Source organism: Protomyctophum bolini (genome assembly GCF_963924005.1).
Source record: "Protomyctophum bolini genome assembly, chromosome: 2".
Lineage (NCBI taxonomy): Eukaryota > Metazoa > Chordata > Actinopteri > Myctophiformes > Myctophidae > Protomyctophum > Protomyctophum bolini.
The window spans coordinates 25,711,792-25,738,431 of NC_137863.1; positions in this window are offsets into that span (position 1 = coordinate 25,711,792).

Below are 26,640 nucleotides of genomic sequence, written 5' to 3' on the forward strand. Positions count from 1 at the left end.
CACGCCACCCAGTTGTGTTCTTACCTGGCTACCGCTGCAGTGGGTACAGTGACTGTGCACGTTGGCCTCATTAAAGCTGGGCCAGCACTACACCTGCTGCTTTGCGGAGATTAACCATGATTCCACACACTCCCATGTATACCGCCGTGTTTGAGAGTGCAATCACACGGTCACTATAGTGGTTCTCGCTGTTGGATCGTTGGTCGCCTGAGTCTGGGCCTTGGTTTATGGTAACCCATATCGGGATTAATTTATTCTATTCCTCCTTTATTATATCGTATTCCCTTATCTTGGCATATACAGTATATATATATATATCTTGTTTTTATTTGGATACGACTGGGCCTTAGGCCAACAACCAGCTGGAGAGAATACTGTCATTTTAATATACTGTACCTTCCACTGTGAAGTGCTGATATATATTTATCCTCCTTACAGGACCGGTGCTAGGGACAGCTACGCTGGGGCAGTTGACAGCCGTCCAGTGGTGGTGGTAATGCCCTTTTCTCTTTAGTCTACTATTTCTTTGTGGTTTATTTAGAGTTTTTTGCATATTACCACCACCCTGGACAGGTGGGTACTTTGTGTACTTCTTAGATTTAAGAAGTGGGATGAAAACAACAACTCTAAAGCCTCTAGACTAGGATGTAGTCTTTTTAAAAATCTTGTACTGTATGGGAGGCTTAATAGAATATTATGCAATAGCAAACTTTTAAACACTTCTATTGATGAAGACTCTCAACAACAATTTTGGTGCAACATTAACACACGCACACACGCCCAGTAACGTGTGTGTGTGTGTGTGTGAAATCCATTTAATCAATTTCATCATGCTGTCTCCTGTGACCATACAGGAAATCAACAGCAAAACAAGCTGTTGGCTTGTTATTGTTGTACAAAGGTTTTTCTTCATGAAAGAAATATGTCCTAAAAAAAAACATGAATTGATGACAAATGTAATAAATGTCCTTTTGTGGGAATATTTATAGGCATTTCATGCCTATAAACTATACTGCATGCTCAACATATGGGTTCATTATTAATCTACAGGTATTTATCTATTATTTGATTGACTATCAAATGAAATCGTTTTGTTCTATTAATCTGGCACCTACCTTTGCATTGAGGCATAGCGGGGAACATGGGATCCCTTTGAGACAGAACCATGGTGTGTTGTCAGCCTTTTCTCATCTGCCTGGTCACCTCCTAATGCAGTGTCTCTCGATAGGGGTGGGGCTTCTCCAGGAAAACCATATTTTTCAACAAATCACAGCACTCGTTTCATTCACAGAGAATGTAAACCTGCTGTGTCATTTCCTTGGGCCTTTAGATACTCAACCAGCTCTGTCTTGCTCAGAGTTCCATCACTCGCACATCTGATAGCAGAGAATGAACTAGAACAGTTGTTCTCAACTCTGGTTGACTATCAAAAATGTACTGTATCCAGAATGCCACAGCTCGCTTGGTCTTCAACCAGCCAAAATGATTACGTCTCCCCTCTTCTCCGCTCCCTCCATTGGCTCCCAGATTACAAAACTCTGATTGGACACAGAGTATAGGAAAGTTAAGAGTGCATGTACAGTGTAGGAGACTGTAGGAGAGACAGAAAGTATGAAAGCTGAGATGGAGACAGTGTAGGAGAGACAGACAGTGTAGGACAGTTGAGCTGGGGAAAGTGTAGAGACAGACAGTAGGAAAACTGATATGGAAACATTGTAGGTGAAACAGTCATTTGAGCTGCAGGGAGACAGTGTAGGAGAGACAGACCGTGGAAAGCTGAGCTGGAGACAGTGTATAGAGACAGACAGTAGGAAAGCTGAGATGGAGAGTGCAGGGGACTGTGTGTACACTATACAGTATTATTATAAGTGTATGCATATGCGTGCGTGTGTCAGTGTGTGCTACTTCCATTCATTGATATTTATGATCTAGCAGTTCATTGAGAGTTTCCTCCTACAGCAGCTGCATGTCTCCCCATGTACTGAGCACCGCTACAGGCCTGCTAGCATGAATACTATAGCAACCATGCTCCATTCACTAAACTCCACTGATCAAATATGACAGTGATTCTCAATATGTGGGCCACGAGGGAATTGCAAATGGGCCCTTAAATAATTGGCAGATCACTACAATCTTAATGATGATATGACATTAACCGTATTAATGCCAGGAACGTGGAATTACGTTGATTTCTCCACCTCCCGCCTGTGCCAGAACTTGTCATTCCGTCGTTTTTTTCCTTTTTTGCGTTTACTCACATGTTTGACAGCTCTTAGCTAAAAGTATACCCGATGCTACAAGCTTGCGATGCATTGCATTGCGACATATTGCGAGCTTGTAGATCTGTCCCCCACAGAATGTGGATGCTGGGGTTAAAGTGGTTTATCCAGTTCCTTCCAGATAGTTTACATGGATTTTTATGACATACATTACAATAATTTACCATATAAATGTAATATATACCAGAGCTTCTAATGTATAATACATTTTTGCACATGTACTGTATGTCTACTGTAATTTGTAGCTATCTGTCTGTCTGCTTGCCTCACTCATTATACCTATGTACCTACGATACCTGCGTATTTCGTTGGTATTGGACTGAATATCTCCATATTGTAACTTTTTTAATTTTTTATAAATCCTCATCATACAAGAGTGTTGCACAAAAGTAGGCCTATAGTAAAAATAGCAGATTGACTATTGTAACCACTGTTCCTCTTTTATTATAATAATAATTACAATCATAAAAGAGGAGCGGTTTTGGACACCGCCACCTCACAAAAACTATAAGCATTTAAATGATAGGGTATACATTTTAGCTCTAGTGCAGAGCATTATGCTCGGTTCACACGGGGGTGATTTTGAAGTTGCTTGAAATAAAATCACACCCGCGTGAAAAAAAGTGGCGCTCTCATCAATTTATGTTAATGGATATTTGACATTGCTACATAAGGTACATAAGGTGATCGATCCCCTTATTGGCCAAGCGCTCCCACCAACATGTGATTGGTTAGCCGATTTGTTCGTTTACATATGACCTAAGTTTTCCATTCAATGTCAATGGCGTTTAATGTTTTTTTTTTTTAATATATTTTTTATCCCACGATTTTGTAACCCATTTTTCACCCCTGTGTCAATCATCTAATGTGGGCTCTACACACCCTCCACCAACCTAGTCCCCATATATGGGGGACAAGGGGAGAGCAACGGACTTGAACTCATGCTTCCTTCATGCCTGAGTGTCCAAGTTGCTCCTTTACACCTGACAGGGGGGAGTTTCCCTGTTTGGACGTAGCGCGTGGAAGGAACACGTTATTACAACCAGTTCCTTTCCCCTCCATCAGGCGCCCCGGCTGGCCAGGGGGAGGCAGTTTAGTGACCAGGATTACTGCATGTTTTTTGTGAGGGTACCTACCCTATAGGGGACACGGGGAGAACATGTTTAATGTTTTGACGTTTAATTTACGCCATATTTAGCGGAATTCTGACGTCATTTCTCCGTTCAATGTCAATGGCAAATATTGAGACGGGTGAGGACAATATTTAGCTGAAAATTTGACCAGAATTCCCCTTTCATTGTCAATGGCAAATCTTGAGACGTTTGGGGACAAAAGCTGTTTATAGAAGGGGCTAGCACCCCTTAGAAACACGGCCCCTGGCCGGCTGGCCCTCACACATTATTAGAAGGACAATATCAGTCACCAGAACCAACGATGGGTGTCTTCAATGAATTCAACATGTTTCAAATTGAGTTTGAAATTACAACGGATTTATATAGGAATGGGGCGTGTCTGATCAAATGAATATCAAATATCTAAATACTGAAACAAACTGGGGTGAAACAAAAGCCCAAGTAGACCTTAAAATTGAAGTGAAATATATAAGTGTAGAGTAACCTGTCAGTGAAATGCTTTTAACCGTCCTCTTCCTGTTCTATCTTAATTATTAATTTCATATCCACCCAACTGTTTCTATATGTATTTATATTATACAGTATATCCACTCTGCTCTCTCCCTCTGGAGTCCGTCATTAGATATCACCTGTCAAACTAAATGTAACCTCTCTCTCTCTCTCTTTATCTCTCTCTCTCTCTCTCTCTCTCTCTCTCTCTCTCTCTCTCTCTCTCTCTCTCTCTCTCTCTCTCTCTCTCTCTCTCCCCATATCTGTCTCGATTCATGTGGTGGAAAAACAGTACTAATTAATGCGACCAAAGGACCAATTTTAAATAGTTTTTGAAATGCTGGAAATTCAAATAATGTTAAAAACAGTACCTTATACATAATTAGGCATTTTCAGAAACAACTAGACAAAGTGCCCCTCGAGGCACAGGTCTCCACCAGCCCAGGTCAGGTTGTGGCCTCCTGGTGGCGCTATAATAGGCCAATGTGAAAAGGGTGCCATTATTTCTTACGCCTTGGATACGCAATTGGATGATTTGAGGCATTTTGTTCCAAAAATGTGTTTAGCAAAAATCCACCTGTTGGTGACGCTATATAACAGGCCAATGTGAAAAGGGTGGGATATATTCCTCAGCCTATAGCCTCAAAATGCCCCTCAAAATATTATATGACCTGAGGCTACAGTGGCCTTTGTTGAGATTTGGAATTCTTAACCCCTTTCCTACAATGCCCATCTTCATGTCATGTGAGTCCAGGGAGTCTTTGTTTAACATTTTTATTTTTACATTTGTAGTCACTCAACAAAGCCTGATGCAGTGGATTCAAACCCACAACCTCTGCTGTGGTGGTGCATGGGCCTTGCACCACCCAAGCACTTAGTCCAGGGTTGAGCTTGTTTGCACATTTGACTCTACAAACATTGATAATTAAAAACAAAACAAAAAACCTTCAAAATCATTGTTTTGTTAGATGGCATTCATGCCCTGGCATTTGGCTTTTGTGCCCCCAAAGAATTGAAGAAATTCCAGGCCTGATCTCCCTCCCTTATATGCAAGCCCTTGCTTGGCTGGGTTTACCGTACACATTATAGCCAGCAGTTACAGTATGACATCAGTAAATTACAAACGCTGTGCACAGCCCCGCTGGCATCATGAAATATGCTCCATGTGTGGGTGAAGATAATGCCGTCAGTCACACTGAAACACAGCAGAGCTGCATGGGGTTGATTTGCATGCATAAAGTATACGTACATGTACTTTACGGCTTATGACTACTGTCTGTTACTGTAGGTATAATGTTAATCTCCACACATACTTGTTTTTTTTGTGGAGATTAAGGCTGTAGGCTATCTACAGTAATGTCTGTGTCTGTCTTGTCTAGACGCATGCACTGGTCCCGCTATCTCTTAATCGCTCTGTTTGAAATCACAAACACGCTACGTCAAACAATGTGTGCATGTGTGTGAGCTTGCGTGTTTGAATGGGTGCATTTAATGCACATTTTAAAGTGCTTTGGATAAAGTCTGTATGAGAAATGCAGACCATTCAACAAGGAAACTGGAAAAAGAGTGTGTCGATGGACGTTGTTACTGCTGTAACCTTCATTATAAAATAAAGTGAACAATATTGTGCATGTGTGTGAGCTTGCATGTTGGAATGGGTGCATTTTAAAGTGCTTTGGATAAAGTCTGTATGAGAGAAATGCAGACCATTCAACAAGGAAACCGGAAAAAGAGCGTGGTGGTGAGTGGCAAATAAAAGCCGTCACTATAGCTCACAGTGCTGCACTTGATCACCATGGAAACTGCCACATCAGTTATAGTGTCTTGATCGCTGAAGGGCACTGGCAGGGTTATGTTGAAGTGGTGGTGGTGTGTGTGTGTGTGTGTGTGTGTGTGTGGGGGGGTGGGGTTGGGTGGTTTGGGCGGTTGTCATTGGCTCACAAACCCAGGCCGAGGACAGTGTGAGAAGTCAACGACCAGCGTGCGAGAACACACTCTGCCTTAAGGCTGCTTCCCATACATTTTGTAAAGACATTTTTCTCTCCACCCATAAATATTAATGCCCCACTTCGTCACACAAGTGTGTCGTGAAAAAAATAGCAGATGTACAAGCTGACAATGTGCACATCTGCTATTCTGGCTACTTTTAACATTTTCTTTAAAGTAAAAGTGGTTAATAGGTCTGTATGTGGGTCTAAATATTTAAGTATTGAATTAATTGAAATAATAACAATATTTGATCGTTGCTGGCCCATTATTGAGGTTCTTTCAGTGGAGACGTAGATACCATAAATACATTTCCTATTTATTGCTATTTTCTTTTTTTGCTAATCATCATTTGACAAAGTATCTAGGGTGGGTAATCACTTAAACCCCAGCATCCGTATTCTGGGCGAAACTTGCACTGAAAAATAGCAGATCTACAAGTTTACAAAATATATTGCATTGACTATAAGAGTTCTCTTTACTTTCAAGGCCATCCATAACCTCACCCCCCCTTATCTGTCTGACCTTGTCCACGTCGACATTCCCACCCGGTCTCTTCGGTCTGCCTCCTCCGTCAAACTGAAAGTCCTCCCAGCCCGTCTGTCCACCATGGGGTCAAGAGCTTTCAGCCGCTCTGCCCCTCACCTCTGGAACTCCTGACATCAGAAACATGGACTCTATCACCATATTCCAAACTCACCTCAAAACCCACCTGTTTAGGCAGGCTTATTACTCTGTGTGACCTGTGTCTTCTGCTGCAAGCTGTGTTTTGTTCTGCCTTTAACTGTGTTTTTGTATTGTTTTTAACCTGTACGGCGACCTTGAGTGCCCTGAAAAGCACCTTATAAATAAAATGTATTATTATTATTTCTTGTTACTTGCGCAAGCAGAGCGCGCAAGTAATAATTCCGCCCGGTCTCTTCACCGTGACAACCCGCCATTTGATGTGTATGCAAAAAGAACAGCAAATCTGTGCCTGGTTTGCTGGGACCAGATTACATAAATGACCATATGTCTTACGTCATCATTTAGAGCTAGTCATACGAATACTATATACATAATCGGTAAAAATAAAATAGCAAATTGTGCCTGATCTGCTGGGACCAGAGTACGTAGTGTGTATATGTATGACTAGCTCTCAATGATGACGTAAGACATATGGTCATTTGTGTAATCTGGTCCCAGCAAACCAGGCACAGATTTGCTGTTTTTCTGGCATACGCATCAAATGGCGGGTTGGCTGTCACGGTTTTGGCGCAAAGTTCCCTGTGTTTAGATCATGTATATTTTAACAAATGTGAAAGTATTATTACAGAAATTAGAGACACATAATATGTGTCTCTAATTTCTGTAATAATACTGATAATATCAGAGTAATATTATTACTCTGATCATGATTTAGTATTAATATCACTATAGTCCAAGATGAAATACATTTAAAACAATTGACAATTTACAATAAATAATAAAATAATTATACTGTATAACATATTTTAATTCAGTTTATGTACCTTTTTTTTCATCACATATCAATGATTTATTTTTCTTTGGAAAACTAAAAAGGGATCTAGAATATTTCTAAATTTATAAAAGTGTATTTCTTATAGAAACTTGAACCATACTTAATAATACTAGGTGTTTACATGCATAAAGTAGATAGGTAGCAAATAGTTACACCTACGTAATAATTAGACATTTCAAACGTTCCTTCACAGACGTACTGAGATTCCACAGTTTACAGCGGTCGAAAATACTTGCATGCTCTGCTTGCGCACTAGTTGGCCATTTATGGCCTACTAGTGTGCAACAAGCAAGTATGCACTCGACATACACTCGACATATTATTATTATTATATTGTAGCCTATATAGGAAACATAAAAAAGGGATTGTTTTGTGATCCAAAAATGAATCCTGATCAATTGGTTGTGAAACAATATTAGGTAGTCATGACAACATCTTGTGTTGTTTGTGACATCAAACCACAGCTCCTATATGTTACATACTGTAGAACAGTGTTGCAGTGAAGCAGACAGAAGAGGGAATTTGGACTTCAATGATCCGTGGAAATTCAATCCAGTGACCTTCTCCTAGAAGAAGGTTGAGCCCAAAGGTCAAGGCCCATGTCAAATGTCTTGGATGAGATGTTGCATGGTGGGAGATTGCATAATCCTCTTTTATGTAAAAGGCAAACCCTTTACCTTTTACATAGACTTAAGTATCTTAGACTTGAGTCTTAGACTTGAGACTCCCACAACTCCGCAACATCAGGTGGGAGTCCAAGTTCTATCAGCTAACATATGACCTGACCTCCACTGTCAACGCACCCTGGCCAGCATTAAGAAGGCCCAGCGGAGACTTCACCCACGTCGTCAAATAACGAGACTATTCTGTGCGTTTGCACACTTTCAAATAGGCGGCCCTATTTTGGGGGGTGTCATTACTGGCAAATGAACTGTCACAATTGTCTGATGGTTTTGTAGTTTTTTGCTGTTTTCTAACATTTTAATTATATTTAGGGTTGTCCCGATTGGATCGGATGATCGGAAATCAGAGCCAATCACATCATTTTCAAATGATCGGAATCGGATCTGGAGCCAAGAAACGTGATCGGGACATCCCTATAGTATCAATATTATATCCATATCATGATATTAGACTTGATATTGTCTGTGATTTGGTATATTGTACTAATTGATATTAGAGCATAAACGTGCTCTATGAAATATAAATATCGGATCGGGAAAAATCGGTATCCACACTGGGCGCCCCTCACTTAACACAAGTGTGATTCTTTTCTATCCCTATACTTCCGTGGCTTCGCCCTCTCAAAAAAGGAAAGTATAATCCTGTTATACTAAGATGTATGACGTATGGTTGTGTGCGTGTGTGCATGTTGTGTGCAGACACACACACACACACACACACACACACACACACACACAGCCCCTTGTCATTTTGAGTCGAGTTGGCAGACCAAACTGTCAGGAACCAGAGACAGGTGTCTGCTGAACACACATGCACGCACGCACGCACACACACACACAATCTTAAAACCTTGTGGCCTGCCCCGGCAACCTTCCAGCAAGTTGATTGGATCGGACACAAAGCCAGCCTGGAGAGTGTGTGTGTGTGTGTGTGTGTGTGTGTGTGTGTGTGTGTGCGTGTGTGCGTGTGTGCGTGTGTGTGTGTGTGTGTGTGTGTGTGTGTGTGTGTGTGTGTGTGTGTGTGTGTGTGTGTGTGTGTGTGTGTGTGTGTGTGTGTGTGTGTGTGTGTGTGTGTGTGTGTGTGTATGCCCTTTTAGTTCTTATTTTCCCGTAATGTCCCCCTGGCACTGCATCACCATGTAACATCATGACAACGTGCTGACATGTTTGACAATATATCATGAGGGAGAGAATGAATGTATGAATTTATTTATTTATTTACGGATTGGTGAAAATCCGTTAATAAATAATAATAATGGTTGATGACTATACTGTTTACAATACACCTACAGTATAAAACATTATTTGAGCTCAAACAGTCAGCACCAAACCCAATATTTGAATATCATGGCCATCATATAGTAGCTTCACCTTTTTATTGCTTTCATAGCTAGTCATCTTCATATTTACAGTGTATTATTTTCTGTAGCATTATTGTATTGTATCAAATTATTGTATTGTATCAAAATAATATGTGTGTGATATCAATTATTACCACCTGTAAGCAATTTAAATAATGGTGTGTGAATTATTTTTCATACTTTTTCTTACTATTTACCATCACCACCTCCATCATCATCATCATTACCACCATCTTCATCAATACGAAATGATGATTAATTGTTTGATATGTGACAGTATTTAGCATGTAGTTCCCACCCATCGACTGGAATCTGACTGTATAGTCGATAACATTGTGCTTAGTGTATTCATGTATTCATACAGGGTCTCAAGACGCAGTCACGGGGGAGCTTTGGTGAGCTATAATGGTTGCTTTTTGTAGATGATGTGTTCCTGATGGAATCATTGGTCCGTGACCTCCAGCTGTCACTGGACCGGTTCATGTCCGAGTGTGAATCGGCTGGGAGGAGGATCAGCATCTCCAAATCGGATGCAAATGGTTCTCGGCAAGAATCTGGCGGATTGTTCACGTAGGAATGAGACTTTGCCTCTGGTGAAGGAATTCAAGTATGTCTGGGTCTTGTTCATGAGTGAAGAGAGGATGGGGCGGGAGATTAGCCGGAGAATCAGAGCAGCATGAGCGGTATTGCAGTCGCTGTAGGCTGGGTGAAAATAGAGCTGAGCCAGAAGGCAAAGCTCTCTATATACCTGTCAGTCTACATTCCTACTCTCACCTATGGTCATGAAGTGTGTGTCAAGACTGAAAGAATAAGATTGCGGATATAAGCCGCCAAAATGAGTTTTCTCGGAAGGGTGGCTGCCTGGCTGGTGTCTCCCTTAGGGAAAGGGTGCGAAGTTCAGTCACTCGGAAGAGAGTAGGACATGGAAAGGTGGTTCGGTCATCTACTACGGATGCTTCCTGACCATCTCCCTATAGGAGGTCTTCTGTTTCCCTTCGTGATCTGACTCCAGATAAGTGGCAGAAGATGGATGGATAGATGGAAGGTGTGTAAAACAGTTCTTCTAGATGAGGAATAGGTGTGCAGCACAGACTGACAAAAGAATGAAGTTAGGAAAATGCATTTTGTCCTTGCAAGAAAAAGAAAATAGAAATGGTTGTCCAAAATATGGCCCAGCTCCCCCCAAAGAAAATAACAAACTTCCATGATTAATGTCACTCATAACAGTCTATAACAGTCTAAAAAGAGATGCTTTGTTTATAATAGGGTGTCACTTGACCAAAGTTAACTACTCGTCAAGCTAATTTTTAAACAAGTTTGCTCTTTGCATTACAACTAAGATCATCCATCAGCCTGTTGATTATTCAAAATTGTATTTTATTTTTCAGCCAGGCATTTTAAACCTAAGTGATGCACTGATTTAGGTATTGATACTGCAGGTATTATAAAAACAATGTGCCAAACACTCTAAAATCTCACAAATGTACACAGATGATTCTAGAATCATTCATTAACCACCTATTTGAATGTGTTGTCTTAGACACAGAAAGGAAGTGCAGCTTCCACTGAACGCAAAATGTAAACCATCTCTGTTCAAAACGTACTGATCCTGATTAATCTAAAACACAGGAACTTTCCAGTCTAGACAACTTAATTTTTTCCCAGGGAGTGATTAGTGGTTAACGCATTAAGACCTGCATGAGTCTGATCACACAGAATTTCTAAACCAGCAGCTAAAAATGTAATGTTGTTGTAGTAACTAAAATCTAAAATGACAAAGATGCTTTCCCGGTTTTAATGCATTAAATTCCCGCTATGGCTATACACTTCGTTAACATCACATTATCTGCTCGTTAAGTCTTAGATCAAAGGCAATAGGCTAATCAACTCAGTACTGTAGGGTAGCTAGACAACTTCTATGCCTTTGCTCCAAGGCGTCACACACTAGTTGGCCATTTATGGCCAACATAAATGACAGCTCTTTAATTTTTCCGTATTTCCACTTAGGGTTATATGTGCAAATGTGCCATTGGAAGGAAGGAAGGAAGGGGGAATGTCTACAGACTAACATCTTTTGACCGCCTTTGACTTCCAACCATCGTGTGAACTCTCAGCTTCAACCTTTGACCTCACCACATCATGCCCTACAGTAACTCAGTTCTAACACTGACCCTTGACATGCCATCGTGAGTGAGGATGAACCAATGTCTTCACTGTGGCGTGCGCGCGCACACACACACACACACACACACACACACACACACACACACACACACACACACACACACACACACACACACACACACACCACACACACACTGTCAAAGAACCACCTCTGTCCAAAGTTTCAAGATTGATGATGATATCCTTGAATCACAACAGCTTATTCAGCAATTTGTGTGTGAGTGTGTGCATGCGTGTGCGTGCTGCAGATGACTATAATGTGGCTTGCCAAGTCTATATAGACTTTTAATGTTTATTTAACAAAAACCAAATGCAGCCAAGTCTATGGACTTTTATGTTTATATGGCACTAAACATGAGTCTCGTCCTTCACAAGTCTTGTCCTTCAGACAATGTTGCATCATGGCTAATAAGTAAAGACAATCAGACCCGTCTTTGGGCCGTCTGAAGTGAGTGGTGTTGTACTGTGCTTATACGTACTGACTGTATTTGTGCTGTACGTACTGTACTGTACTGCTCTCCTCCCTGGTGTGTGTGTGTGTGTGTGTGTGTGCGCACGTGTGCTCGTGCGTGCGTGCTAAGGGTGTCCCCGAACATTCAGGGTTCGAACCTTCGCTCGTTAGGGTTGACACTCGAATCTTAATTAATGGGCTTGAACCATTCTTTTTCTTTTTCTTTTATTCTTCCCCCCCCTTTTTTAACTCGAAAATATTTCTCAGCGAGAATGCGATATGCATTAATAAGAGTACTATGTTCATGTTGTGTTTACATGTTACATGTTTAGATGTTATTAATAATCAGGGGGGCACACAACCGATGTGCCAGTGTGCATACGTCGTCAAAACGTTTTCTGCGCGTACTCCGCATAGTAGATCAAAGGCATGCAAGGCGCATTTGCGCACCAACAGCTGAGATGTAGAGCTGATGTAGAAAAATCTGACAGGCATTCAAAAGGAACTCAAATGTGATGTTAATGTCCTCTAAGTAGACTTAGAAATAAAACTAGTGTTGACTAATCATTACATGTGGCTCTTATTAAGAGGAAGTTGGTGCACAGGAAGTCCGTTTCAGTTGTAAACAATTAAGCTACTATGACACTTTCCCAAAAGTTACGTGCGTGCGTGAGACTACGGTTTGTTATCATCTCCATGATGAACCTCACCATGTTCAGATAATTGCGCAGTGATTGCGAACGCAGTGAGCACTTACTATGAGACCTAGCAGATCATGTCTGTCTGTCTGTGTGTCTGTCTGTCTGTCTGGGAGTTCAGTTCGCCTCCATATTCAATTAAAAAAGTGAGAATCGAGGAAAGATATACAGTTGCATCTGTTGGTTTTTGTAACAGCCATATGTTACATTTTGAATGCTGTGTGTGTATTACTGTGCAAAGCGTGCATAGCTAATGTCGTACATATAGATGTACCATGACATTATCATCTCTGTGTAATGTCCTATACATATAGATGTACCGTGACATTATCATCTCTGTGTAATGTCCTATACATATAGATGTACCGTGACATTATCATCCCTGTGTAATGTCCTATACTGTAGATGTATACCGTGACATTATCATCTCTGTGTAATGTCCTATACTGTAGATGTATACCGTGACATTATCATCTCTGTGTAATGTCCTATACTGTAGATGTATACCGTGACATTATCATCTCTGTGTAATGTCCTATACATATAGATGTACCGTGACATTATCATCTCTGTGTAATGTCCTATACATATAGATGTACCGTGACATTATCATCTCTGTGTAATGTCCTATACATATAGATGTACCATGACATTATCATCTCTGTGTAATGTCCTATACATATAGATGTACCGTGACATTATCATCTCTGTGTAATGTCCTATACATATAGATGTACCGTGACATTATCATCTCTGTGTAATGTCCTATACATATACTGTAGATGTATACCGTGACATTATCATCTCTGTGTAATGTCCTATACATATACTGTAGATGTATACCGTGACATTATCATCTCTGTGTAATGTCCTATACATATACTGTAGATGTATACCGTGACATTATCATCTCTGTGTAATGTCCTATACTTCGTCACTACGTGCATCACTCAAAAGTAAAGCAGCAAAACATAGCCAATCTACAAGCTCACAACGTTATTTTTGAAACATTTTGAAAAATAAATACACACACACAGTCACACACACACACACACACACACACACACACACACGGTCAGCTCCATTTGTATTAGTGTCTTTCCTCTAAGGCTTCATAAATAGAATCTGTGTATCGTGCGTGTGTGTGCGCGGTGCATGTACTGTATACGCGCGTGTGTGTGTGTGTGTGCGTGAGTGCATGCTTGCGTGGAGGTCAATCTTGACACTCATCGGGTAATTGTTTGTTAGTTTGTTTACAGTATTGACTATTAGTCTCTCTGCCTGGCCATTAGAACTAAAACTGAATGTTCCGTTTTAGTGCTATGGACATTTCAGACAGCCAAATAAATGATGTGCGTGCGTGAGTGCGTGCATGTGTGCATGTGCGTGGCTGGCTGCACTAGCTAAGACAGTGATCGAGGCAAGGCAAAGCATTGCAAATGTATTTGTACAGCACATTTCAGCTAAGTAATAACTGAATTGGATCCATTAGATTAGAACACGTCCCTTTTTTCCAATTTCTTGGAACAGTAAGCATTTTAGGACATAGTTAGTTAGTTAGTTACTTTATTGACACAAATGTATAAAACATTGGGTCCAAACAATAATAAAAAACCCATGAATCAAAAACTTTAAAAGGTACAATACATTCAAATATACAATGCACAATACAGAATCCCTTTACAACAGGAGCTTTCTTTTGCTCCACAAGTGACAGGCAGGCATGTAGCATACGCAAAGTCTCTCTGTTAGTGCCCATAAAGAATGAGCTCAAATCAATACCCTCATGTCCATATTTCACTCTGATATCTTGTGTGAGTGGACACACCAGTATGTGCTGTTCGTTTTGTATACCAGTCTCACATTGGCAAAACCGCTGTTCAGGTGGTATGCGGCTCCATCTTCCCATTTCCACACGCAGTCTATGAGCAGACAACCGAAACCGTGTAAAGGTTATCATGCATGGTTTCCAGCAAACAGCAACGATATGCGTTACGTGATGTCCTCCCAGTGAATCAGTCAGCGGCTTGTGACTTCATGTGATGGGAAGAGACAGCTGGTCGTCTTCGTCAGTGGTTCCCAAACTTTATAGCTCGAGAGCCAAAAGAGAAATGTGATATTTTCAATACTTCTTTAAACATTTGTTTTCTAATTTATGGAATTTCTTTGATTTATTATTATTTATTTTTTTAAACATTGAATTTTGTTTCTAATTCATGAAAATGTAGCGCCCAGGATTACATTAGATAATCGACACTGGGTGTTTTTTAATAATGTCTCGACCCGGCCATTGATAGTTATAATAGAGTGCCTGACGTCAATGTCGCTAGAGGGTGCTAAATCCACAGCTTTTTTATTTGTTTTATAATCCCCATGGGATGATCTGATATTTTAGATCGCCTCAACTGTGTTTGAAAAATAAACAAATCATCCAGCGGTTTCACTCATATGGAGTGAATAAACTGACTGTGAGAAAATGCTAATGCCGAATTTACATTTTCACTAATCGCTAGGAACTGTATCAAATTTGAGTGACTATAGCCTACAATACACGGATACAGAGACACCTCCACGACAATATCGCAAGGATATATATATTTTTTTGGACCACAATTTTTATGTGACGATTTTAAAATGAGCCAATGTTATTCTGCATAGAGAAAAACTACGACCTGGATTTCTAAACAAATTTGTTCAACGCAAAATGCGACGTTCAAGTTCAGGAGACTTTGGAAAAAAATGAATTATCCTGAAAGCTGCTTCCGCCATGGCATGGAAAGGAGTGGCATTTGCATTTCTTTCACATAGGAAATGCTGCATTCGTGGTCTGGAAAGGGCAGTTGTTTTACAGACGGGTAAAAGGGCAGTGGCTGAAGCCCCTTTGATGTCTATGTGTGCACGTCCCTGGTGGTCTGTCTGTCTGTCTGTCTGTCTGCAAAACTAAATCAACAACAAGAAGTTCTCGCATGCGGCTCTCTCCTCTCATCCGTTACTTTTCCATTTGGCAAAACAGTTTTTCATCAGAAAAACACCAACAACTCTCTGTCTGCGTGTCCATATGTCTGTCTATTTATCTGTCTATTTATCAGACAGTCTGACCACATGTGTTGTTTATCTATCCGTCTGTTAGTCTGTCTGCTTGTCTGTCTGTCTGTCTGCTTGTCTGTCTGCCTGTTTGTTTGTTTGTTTGTCTGTCTACAATTCATTACTGTCTGCTCTGAACACTGTCCAAAATAATTGGCTCAAAACTTTTCCATTTTTAGGATGCACACATGCTGTGTTGATGACATGCCAAGCATCTAAACCACTCTCCATATCTCTCTCTCTCACTCTCTCTAGCTCTCTCTCTCTCACTCTCTCTCTCTCTCTCTCTCTCTCTCTCTCTCTCTCTCTCTCTCTCTAGCTCTCTCTTAATCATTTCTCACTCTTTCCTGCCTCCTCTACAGTATATATATATTTTTCTCTCGCGTTACTTAGTACTTTCATTCCATCCCTCTGGGTTGCTTCATTTTAATACCTTTGAAAACATTAATATGATTGAAACGATTGCAAACAGAGCATAACGATCATCATACAAATGCATGGCAGCCCTGGCTGTCCTTGAAGGAGGGTGGCGGGAGGTAAACCAGATGAGCATCCTGATCCAACCTCTCCTCACCTTCATTACATCGGTCATACCCTAACCTCCCTCCAGGGAACCAGCCAAATATGTTCTCCCTCCTCTATCCTCACTTGAACCATCAGTTGAAGTCGGGCTGCTGTTTCATGTCAGGCCTCTTACTCCTGCTCCACGGAGCGAGGAGTAATGTTTGTTACAGCTCCTGTAGTGGTTTAACTGATTTCAAAGCTAATTTATATTAGCTAGGGGACCCATTGGAACCCCCTCAAGGACCCCAGACTTTGAGGATCAGTACAGTGAAGTAGGCCCCTAGTCTCAGTCAACCATCACACTGACTGTACCACTACAACCGCTGAACCGCATGGCCTCAAGATACCCCAAACAGTTCCCTGCCCCTCCCAACGAGAGGGGCAGGTAGTCTATACTGTCTGTACTGTACCTCTCTGTCCGTACTGAACTCCCCATCCCTTACCTGGCCGTCCTTAAGGGAATTAAAGGACTGATGAATAGCCAATGGCCATGACTGTACCACTGTATTATTGTGTTTACTGCTCAAAATGCCCTTCACCTCTATAAGCCCTTTACTTGTCCTTTGAAATTACAACTCATTCCATATACAAGTCCATACACAACGTATCTCTCTCTCTCTCTCTCTCTCTCTCTCTCTCTCTCTCTCTCTCTCTCTCTCTCTCTCTCTCTCTCTCTCTCTCTCTCTCTCTCTAGTTTCCATCAAAATGTGTCAAGGTACAGGTGAAAACACAGTCCAGTGCCCATACGCCCTGCAGCTGTTTGATGATGTTGGTGCACAGCTCTGGTCCAGTGTGTTCTACTGTAGAGGACACGTCTGCTGGCAAATCAGTACCCTGATTACTGGGAATAATTAAGTTATGGTAATAATTGGATTGGAGCGTTTACAAGAATATTAATATGTCATCACAGCAATAACCTTTGCTGTTTGAATACAGTAGACTCACCGCCCGCCCGCCCGTCCGCCCGCCCGTCCGTCCGTCACACAAGCACCAGCATGCGCGTGCAGGTCGGCACCACATGAACCCCACCTCTCATAAGATGAAATGGAAAAGTTCTAACTGCTCACGTGTAAAAAATTTACTGTCAAACTTTCAGATGCTGTTTTTCTCCCAGTATAGAGGAAGAATCATTAGGATTTTTATTGTGATCTCTCGCCCTTGAAATATATAATCCTTTGTTTCTGTTGTATGTTAACAATAATAGCAATTCACCTCCTGCCTGTTGCTGTCATAAGAACCGGGCGAGCGCTCTATGATCACGGCAGCAGAGCCTGTTCGTCCCCATCAAGTATAATTTATGCTCCATCCCGCGATGGTGTCGCGCATGCAGACCTCTAAGCTCACAACAGTCACATCCGCGACACGATGTGAGGCTTGTGAGCTTGTATATCAGCTGTTCTCGGCGCGCAATAGCCTACTGCGCAATGAAGTATACATTTTCCCTATAGGGTGCGCCTCACTAGCCAACACACAAGAGGAGGTTGAATGGACTGAAACCAGCTCTCCCCAAAACAGTTTGGAGATCTGTTGGGAATTGATTACATGAAACATGCAGTCACCCATGCGACCAGTCTCAATGTTTGTAAACAAATACTTTGTCTATACGTACATCGGCTATTTGAACATCTACAGTATGTATCGTTCTACAAGTTCACAACAAAATATTTTCGGATGGGGATCTGTGGCCAAATACATATTATTTTGTGGGTCCTTGACATGATGATGTTTGAGAAAGGAGTCTAGTATTAGCTGAATATTAATTTTAAATCCCAACAGGTGCACATCTAATCTAATCTGTACATCTTGGAACATTATGAGCCCAGTGTTGTTCTCATGCCTGTGTCCTGGTTTATTTGTGGACTGTGGAGTCTAGACAGACACCTCTCTCTTTCTCTCTCTCTGCCTCTCTTCTCTCCCTCATTCTCTCTCACTTCTGTCTCTCTCTATTTATCTCTCTGTATATCGCTCTTCATCTCACTAATTGTGTCTCTGTCTCTCTCCCTCTCTCTCTTTTTACTTTCTCTCCATCTTTCAATTTTTCTCTCTCTCAAATTTTTTTTTTTTTTTAAACATATGTTTATTGATTTTCTTTACAGTACAAAGAAGTATTTTCAAAACAATTGACATATATTTCCCCCCCCCCCCCCACATCCCCATGGCAGCACAAATACAAACAAAATCTTATCACAAAATGTTTTGACAACAATACATACAGAACAAAAATTAATAAATAATAATGACAAAACGAAAAATAAAACGAAAATAAAACACATTACATACATCACAGTTCCCTACCCCCACCCCACAGCTGACTACCCCAGTTAACCACTATACATCCAAAGCCTCTTCAATATCACCTCGCTTAATGAAGTCCAAGAACTTCTCCCATATCTTATAGAATACTGCAGGTTTCTTCCTAATTACATATGTTAGTTTCTCATGTGCCAAACTGGTTGTTAAGTTCCTCAGCCAAAAGCCGATCGTAGGGGCATTGACATTCTTCCAACATAGCGCAATTGAGCGTCTGGCCTGTAACAGGCAGAGGTCGGTCATTCTTTTTTCATTACTATTTAGTGTACAATTTAATGGATAAATACTGAGTATACATAATTTAGGACACAGAGGAACTGGACCTGACGTAATCTGAGAGACATAATGGACCACGGACCTCCAAAATGTTTTAATCTCCTCACATTCCCATAAGCAGTGGAACAGTGTACCTTTATGTTCCCCACATTTATAACATAAATCAGGAATGTTTGGATCAAATTTATTTACTTTCTCCGGGGTTATGTAAGTTCTCATTATCCAATTATACTGAATTAGTCTTAATCTAGTATTGATAGTTTGCGTTTGTGCCTTGGAACATATCAAACCCCAATCAATTTCTGAGATTTCCACTTGAAGATCCTGTGTCCATTTTTGTCTTATCTTCTCCGAGTCATCTTTATGAAACCCTTCTAGTATACCATACATTTGTGAGACCAACCCCTTTCCTAAACAATCCTGTTTGGAAAACCTCTCAAGCACGGATAAAGGAGGTTGTTTTGTATTTTTGACACATGTAATAATAAAGTTTCTGATTTGCAAGTATTTAAAGAAGTGGTTTTGCGGTACCTCATATCTCCTCCTCAGCCCCTCAAAAGACATTAGATTGCCATTCTCGTATAGATCCACCACTTTCTTTAAGCCTTTATTGAACCATAATTTAAATCCCAGATCCCTTCTAGCTGGAATAAAATGTTCATTTCCCCAAATCGGTGCAAAGCAGGACAGCTCTGGGGTGTTTCCCATGAATTTATGGATTTCAAACCATATATTTATAGTATTGATGACAAAAGGGTTAGACACACTTTTCCTTAGGTTTTTAACTGGAGCTGAGTATAGCAAGGAATCCAGAGATAGATCTCTTGCGGATAGGAGTTCGATTTGGACCCAGGATGGCTTATCATTTTCAGTGAACCAAAACATTGAAGCGCGTAGTTGAGCCGCCCAATAGTACCACTGCAAATTTGGGAACTGTAAACCCCCTCGATCATATGGCAAATATAAAAGAGAGAGTCTAAGCCTGGGCTTTCTATTATTCCAAATAGAATTTGTAAAAAGCTTTTTTATTCTGTTGAAAAAATGTAGTGGTGGAGCCAATGGAATTGACTGGAAAAGATATAGGAATTTTGGAAGTACATTCATTTTAATTGTATTTATTCGTCCTATTATGGAGAGAGGTAAAGATGACCATCTAGTGATATCTTCCGACACCTTAGTTAGCATAGGCTCATAATTAGCTGAGGTGAGTTGTTTTATCATTGGTGTAATTTTAACCCCAAGATAAACAAAGCCATCTACAGCATTTGCAAACGGATGGGGTACTTTTGGATTTCTTCTCTCCTGTTCATTCAGAAACATAATATATGACTTATTTTTATTCACCTTGAACCCAGAGAAGCCACCGTACAGACTAATCAGTTCTAAGAGAGATGGAATCGATCTAGCAAGATCTGATAAGAATAAAATACAATCATCCGCGTATAAAGACATGTGATGCTCTAGGTCTCCAACTTTTATACCACTGATCAAGGGATGTGACCTTATTGCTATAGCAAGTGGTTCCAGGGAAATTACGAAGAGCAAAGGTGAAATTGACGAACCCTGACGGACCCCCCGAAATAAGTTGAACGGTAAAGAGGTCAAATCATTTGAACAAACCGAGGCAGAGGAGTCAACAGAAAGGATATCAATCCATCTACAAAAATACTCTCCTATTCCAAAACGCTTAAGCACCTCCAGCAGATAAGGCCACTGGACAACATCAAAGGCACGCTGGGCATCCAGCGACAATATAGCCTTATCCGGAGACCCTTCATATGTATTGATTATATTGAGCACCCTTCTCACATTGTGGAATCCTTGACGGTTCATTACAAAGCCATTTTGATCATTTTTTATTATCGATGGTAAAACTTTATCTAATCTCATAGCCAAAGCCTTAGCTATAATTTTGGCATCAGAATTTAAAAGTGAGATTGGTCTGTAAGAGCCACATTCAGTTGGTTCCTTCCCCGGCTTCAGAATAAGAATAATCTGGGCATTCTGAAGCGAAGGCGGGAGGCGGCCCTGTTCGTATGATTCTCTATACATATCCAGCAAAGGAGGGATTAACTTTTCCTTAAATGCTTTATAAATATCGATTGGAATCCCATCAGGGCCAGGTGCTTTACTACCTCTCATACTAAGAATGGCATTGGAAACATCTTCTAAACCCAATGATTTATCTAGGGCTTGCTTATCATTTTCAGAAATACAGGGGATATCCAAACCATCTAGGAAAACTGTCTGATCTACACTATTTATATTAGATTGGGAGTATACACCCTCATAAAAAGAAGCAAAAGTTTGATTAATCTCTTTAGGATTTGATGTTAAATCACCCTGTTCATTTCTGATCGTGCTTATTGCTCTTTGAGAGTCCAGTTTCTTTATCTGCCAGGCAAGGAGTCTTCCAGATTTCTCCCCTTGGTCATAAAAGGTTTGCCTAAGTCTTAATAGACTGTTCTCTGCTTTTACTGTAGAAAGCCCCTCATATTCTGTCTTAAGAGCTAATAATTCTTGTTTTGTTTGTGTTGAATTGTCTAAAATAGCTGCACTTTCCAATTCTCTAATTTTAGACTCTAGTTCCTTCATTTGTTGTCTAAATTTATTACTTTTTGAACTAGTGTAACTAATCATTTGCCCTCTAATAAATGCTTTGAAGGCTTCCCACCTAATACTTGCAGAAGTTTCGTTTGTATTTGTAATGAAGTAATTGTCAATGTGGGTTTCCAAATATTTTATAAAGTCAGGGTCTTGCAACCATCTAGGGTGTAGGCGCCATCTTGTGGAGCCTCTAATTAGCTGCGGGTGCTTATAAATGAGAGAACTGGGAGCATGATCTGACAGAACAATACTGTCATAAATACAATTTTCAACATTCGGTAATAAGGAGGTAGAAATGAGAAAAAAATCGATCCTACTGTACGTTTTATATGTTGCAGAACGACATGAGAATTCCTTTTTTGTTGGGTTTTGCATCCTCCATGGGTCACATAAAGATAAGTCTTTCATGAATTGTTTTACTTTTTTCTTACTTTGTGGATGAGAAGTATCTAGCCCTGAAGAACGGTCCAACGGATCCAACGTAAGGTTGAAGTCAGCTGCCATTAATACTTTACCCGCCAATGAGGCAATTAGTAAAAATAAATTCTCAAAAAATGAGGGATTATCATCGTTTGGACAATAAGCATTCACCAGATTAATCTTTTCATTTAATAGAGTACCCTGCACTATCAAATATCTACCGGCTGTATCTTTAATAGTATTGGTCACCTGGAATGGAACATTTTTATGAATCAATACCAAGACCCCTCTTGAGCGTGAAGGAAAACATGATGCCATAACTTGGCCTGGCCATCTCCTTCGTACCCTAATTATATCTTCACTAAGTAGATGTGACTCCTGAATAAAAACTATAGATGAGTCCAGTTGTTTGAGCCTAGTAAAAACTTGTTTAAGTTTGGTAATTTTAGCCATTCCTCTCACATTCCAGGAAGTTATCTTTAATTCCTTATTTGGTGCCATCTAATACCATTCAGAAACAAAAAGTGTAGGATATTAATACCTTTAAATTGAAATAAACCTGCTGCCTCAGTGAGGTCCCGGAACTGCATTGTGACATAAGAAAACAAACATGTAAACCAACAAGAAAAAAACAAAAACAAAAACCTGCCATTACAAAAACCCTCTGGCTGTCCCCAAAACCCCTGCAGCCTCTTTACCCCTCCCCCCTCCCCCCGAACTTGGGATTGAGTTAAATGCTCAGACTGATCCAGTGCAAGCAAGGGAGCAGTCAAACAAACTAAGCTTACCGTCTAGGAACAAGCTAACTTAAACCTAAACTGAACCACGAACCCCCGTGGCTCCTGGCAAAGTGCATTCACAAAACCACCCTCTTCCGGGCTAAAACAAAGCACTCACTCCAATACTCTAAATTATTTCAATGTGAAATCAAACTGTTATAAAATGGGATTAAAAATAATAATAAAGCCGTCTCTCGCACTGTCTTGCAAGACATTAGTAACATCAATATTCAAAACCTTTGATAATTCAAATAAAAGACAAAATAGGATGGGCTTTTCATATAAAGTAGGAAGTTGAATGAAATTACCTTGGACTCCATAAGAAACTTAAACGTTCTGATATTAAAGACAAAAAAATAAATAATAATAATAGGTAAAGCTCTGAAATCAAACGCTATTACCCCAATATTTGTGACCTATGAGCCCATCCTATAATAAAATTATCATCAAATGTCCTTGGTAAAAGAAAAACATATCTGCTCTAAAAAAGAAAATAAAAATATATGGAAGTAAGATAAAGGAGTAGAGACAGATAATAATATACACATAGACAGACAGACAGACAGAGACAGACAAACAAACACAGAGTTAACACGTTACATTATTTCTTCACCTTCTTTCTTGTATGAAGCAATAGACCATAGCTGCGTCAGACTTATTTCTTCCTGGATCCCTCTTTTCGTTGAATGTCTTGGACAAACTTATCTGCGTCTTCTGGTGTTTCGAATTCACGAGTCTGTCCATCCGACATCCACACCCGTAGTCTTGCAGGGAACATTAACCCATAACGAAGGTTCAGGGCTTTCAGTTGTTGTTTCGCTGGATCAAATCTCTTTCTTCGTCGATGTAGCTCAGCCGATAGATCCGGGAAAAACATCACCTCCCGGTCTCCACACATGATCTTCCCCAAGGTCCTCGCTGCTTTCATTGCTCTGACTTTATCTTGGAAGTTCAGAAACTTCATGATGAAGGCTCTTGGAGGTGGAGGTCGGTCGGGTTGCCTATTTTGACGTCCCGCCGGGAGCCTGTGAGCTGCCTCGATGATTAATGGTGAAGGAAAAGTTGCGGCCCCCAAGACTTCAGGCAACCATTTGGTAATAAACCCAATTGGATCGTTATTTTCGATGTTCTCCCGTAGATTTATCAAGCGTAGGTTACATCTCCTCGAGCGATTTTCAAGCATATCAACTTTGTCTGCAAGGAAACTGACCTGTTCGATTAGCGTGGCAGTTTTGTTCTTCTCAGAGTTAACCAAGTCTTCCATGTCACTGATGCGTTGTTCCGCCTCATCCATACGGCTGGTGAACCCCCGCACGTCTGCTTTAACCTCTTGGATCGCCTGCAGGACTCCCTCTAACTTTGAAGCAAAGTCATTCTTCATCGAATCAAGTCTCTGAATAATGTCCATGTTTTGGGTCTCTTTAGACGCAGGCAAGTCCCTCTGGGGAGTAGTAGCACTAGTGCTAGCAGAGCTAGCCAAGCCAGCAGAATTAGCTACAGGGCTAGCAGTAGCAGAGCCTGCTGGGCTAGCATGTGAGCTAGCAGGGCTGCTAGGAGTACTAGCCAGCTCGACATCTTCCTCGGTCGGCGACGCCTCAGGTTTCTTCGTCCCTGCCCTTCTTTTTTTCATAATGTTGCACAAGAGTACCGCTTACGTTTCAGCCGTCGGAAATCGGGTTCGTTTGTTTATAAAAGGATAGTTTACAGGAATTTAAGCACTTTATACCAGGAGCTCAACGAAAAGACGTGTACCTAGCTCAGAGCCATAACCACCTCCATCCTCTCTCTCAATTTTAATTAAATTCAATTGTTCTTTATTGGCATGAGAAAACACATGTTTACTTTAACATTGCCAAAGAAAATGGGGAACAAAACCATATCTCTCTCTCTCTCTCTCTCTCTCTCTCTCTCCCCCTCTCATGTCTCTCTCAGAAATGTCCTTGAACAGAGAACCTCAAGCTATGCTCCCTGGTCTATAGCTGACCCCCTGTGTGTGCGTCCGTGCGTGCATGCACGTACGTGCGTGTGTCAGTGTGTGTGTGCGTAGGGGGGCTCCATGTGAACATGTTCTGCAGGTTATTTATCAATTAGTGTGTCCTGCTTCTCTTGTAATGTGCGCACACACACGCATGCACATGCACACACGCACACACGCACACACACACACACACACACACACACACACACACACACACACACACACACACACACATACACACACTTGCTCTGGCTCTACAATGACTGATGCACTCAATTCAACTGGCTTTATTGGCATGCCATTTGACATGCGTTGCCAAAGCACATTACAAATTTACAATTGTGACATAAACAACAAACAACATAACAACATAGCACCAATGTTGGTGAAATATAATAAGTAAAACATGGTACTGTACGTCATACTATAGAACGCCATTTTTCATCATTTTTGAGGATTTGAAAAAAAAAGTTATCTCATCGTTTCTCATCATTTTGGACCATGGGCTATAGCCCATATCCTACGGCATACTATAGCACGCCGTTTTTCATCATTTTTGAGGATTTGAAAAAAATGAAAAAATGAAAAAAAAACGATGGGTTATAGCCCATGTTTTTACGACGTTGACATTGTTGACGTTGACGACGACGTTGACATTTTTGACGTTGACAACGACGACGACGTTGGCATTGTTGTCATAATTTTTGAGGATTTGAAAAAAAATGAAAAAAACGATGGGTTATAACCCATCGTCTTTTTCATTTTTTTCAAATCCTCAAAAATGATGAAAAACGGCATGCTATAGTATGCCGTATGATATGGGCTATAGCCCATGGTCCAAAATGATGAGAAACGAGGATAACTTTTTTTTTCAAAATTTCAAAAAACATGGGCTATAACCATAGACTTTCTAGATCCGTTTGGGCCCAGCTGGCCCATTGGCTGGCCCAGACAACGAGGCGGGACTTCCCCCCTTCTTCTTCGTTGGTTTTTATTTTGACTCGAGTGGGTGGGGGATCCCGTTCATAGACTGTAACGGTAGCCACGCCCCTCAGAACATGCACGACTTTATGGTCTTTTCTTTTTATAAATGGGACCATAATTTTCAAAAAGAATATTATGACATTAGAAATGAGACTTTAAATAGTGACTGGAAGCAAAAAGTATTCATGACCATGTTTATTAAGGTAATACAGTCTAGGTGAAGTTGGGCCCAAATACATGGACTTCTATGGGGCTATGGGTTTTTCTGGGTCCAGTGACAGCGCCACAACAGGCCATTATATGAACTTTAATTTCCTTAGTGGCTTCACAAAATATCTGTCTGACTGCCCCCCTGGTCCTACTGCATGGTTGTCCCGTTTTTGACAGGAATTTAAACATTTAACTGCACATATATTCTTTCTGTTCTTTATTTTTAGTAAGAAAATAAAACCATGGATTGATGCGAAAAGTAAATTGTAATACATAATATATTTCATTTTCATAAAGCCTGCATTTCAATCATCTGCATCGTTATTAGTTTTAATTCACCTGACAATATTCATGTTCGTGCTACAATGCTGTTGTGCAAAAATAAGAACAGTGATACATACACATTTCGAAAGTGTTTGGAAAATCGTGAGTAAAATCGGGAGAAAAATAAATCTAGAACCATTTGGACAATTTTCGAATAGACATCACATTTTTAAGTGGTGCAACCACTTCTACAACCAGCTTCCAAGTCCGACCTGTTTGTTTGTGATGTGGTGTGCGCATGCGTGCGCGCGCACCACTGGTGTGCACCCGCACCCGTGTGTGTAGTGCCGTGCATGTGCGCGTGCAGCACTGGTGTGC